The sequence below is a fragment of the Leptonychotes weddellii genome, chromosome 4 (genome assembly GCF_054177405.1).
Source record: "Leptonychotes weddellii isolate Sample4059 chromosome 4, ASM5417740v2, whole genome shotgun sequence".
Taxonomy (NCBI): domain Eukaryota; kingdom Metazoa; phylum Chordata; class Mammalia; order Carnivora; family Phocidae; genus Leptonychotes; species Leptonychotes weddellii.
Window position 1 is genome coordinate 153,171,831 of NC_138372.1, and position 1,421 is coordinate 153,173,251.

At 46.5% G+C, this 1,421-nt stretch overlaps 1 pseudogene; it reads right to left on the minus strand.

Annotated features, from left to right (window-relative positions):
• Positions 1-5: 5 nt before the first annotated feature.
• LOC102741532 (intraflagellar transport protein 52 homolog pseudogene) lies at positions 6-1,168 on the minus strand (annotated as a pseudogene).
• Between the last annotated feature and the right edge of the window lie 253 nt (positions 1,169-1,421).

Below are 1,421 nucleotides of genomic sequence, written 5' to 3' on the forward strand. Positions count from 1 at the left end.
CTCATCTAAGTCAAATAGCTCCAGCGGAGGAGGTGGTAATTCCCTGAAACTGGGAGGGAAAACCGCTGGCTCAAGGGCTGGCAGTGGCGTCTCAAACTGAGGCTGGATGAGCTGGAGAGGTTCATGTTTCACATTTAGCTGTTCGTGGGCCTTGATGACCTTGGGGAGGGAGGTGGTATCCAGCTGGTAAATGGACAGGTCGAAGAGGGTGGTAAAGTCTCTTGGGTTCTCATCGCCCTCCTGGAGACACACTCGAAGCCTCTCTGACAGGGTGGCTGTGTCGGGCAGCATCATGTAGTCGGAAATCTCTGGGTCCTCAGCATCTATCTGGTTTAGGTGGATGTCTCCCGTTGTGAGCCACTGGAAAACAACATCCATGATTTTGCTGTTTTCTTCTTTATCCAAATATTGGTCACTGAACATGTGACATGAGCCAAGCACTGCCAGCTTCCCACCTTGGTTCTTCGAGTGATAGAAAGCCAGAATGGGTCTGTTAAGCGGGAAACAGACAGAGCCTGTGGACAGAACAGCCACTGCTGGTTTCATGACACTCAATGTGGCACCAAAAGGATAGACAAAGGTGAGAGCCTGGGCATTGTTTCCACTGCTTTCCTCATCAATGATTCCAGGCACGGCCTTCCCTGCAGCTCGGCTAATTTCCCTATTCAGGACTCCGTTGGAAACTAGAGCTTCCTTAGGATGTAAATACTTATAATATACATTTCTAACCACAGCATCATTATTAACCATGATTCCATATTCTTCTAGAAGAAAGTTAATATTGGTGTCAAATCTGGATTCCCCACCCTCTCCTAGCATCACAAGGATATCACCGCCACCGTCAAGGTATTTCTTCAGGACTTCAAACTCAGCTGCAGTAAATTTTTCCCTTGGCCCAGCTGTAATCCACAGTTTCACCCCAATTAGCTTCTCAGATGTGATTTCATCTTTTAAGCTCTGAATCTTCAAATTACTCCGAAGTCTTTTCTGCATGGATTTATAGCCATTGTTGGTGGTAAATACTTCTTTTTTGTATGCATTGAAAAGAATGGTGCTCCGAAGCTCTTTCTCCATGGTTACCTGAGGCCCAGTGACCACCATCTTCACCTGACACCGCCCCGCATCCCGCGGCCAGGTATCCAAGGCCTCTTAGCAACGGCGCTGGTGAGGCCGCTACTATAGCTTCTTAATTGACCTTCCTCCTCCCAATGTTGTTCTGGGCTTGTTCCCACCCAAACTGCATTATGGCCAGAATGCTGTCTCCAAGATAGGTACAATGTTCCTCCTATAATCTCACCTAATGCTTTTTGTCTGATTTCAGCATAGCTCCCCTCCTTCCTTCTGGTGTGTTTTACCTGAAATGTCCTTTTCCATTCGTATTTTTTAGAATAAGTTAAGATACTGTAGCAAATATTAAATAG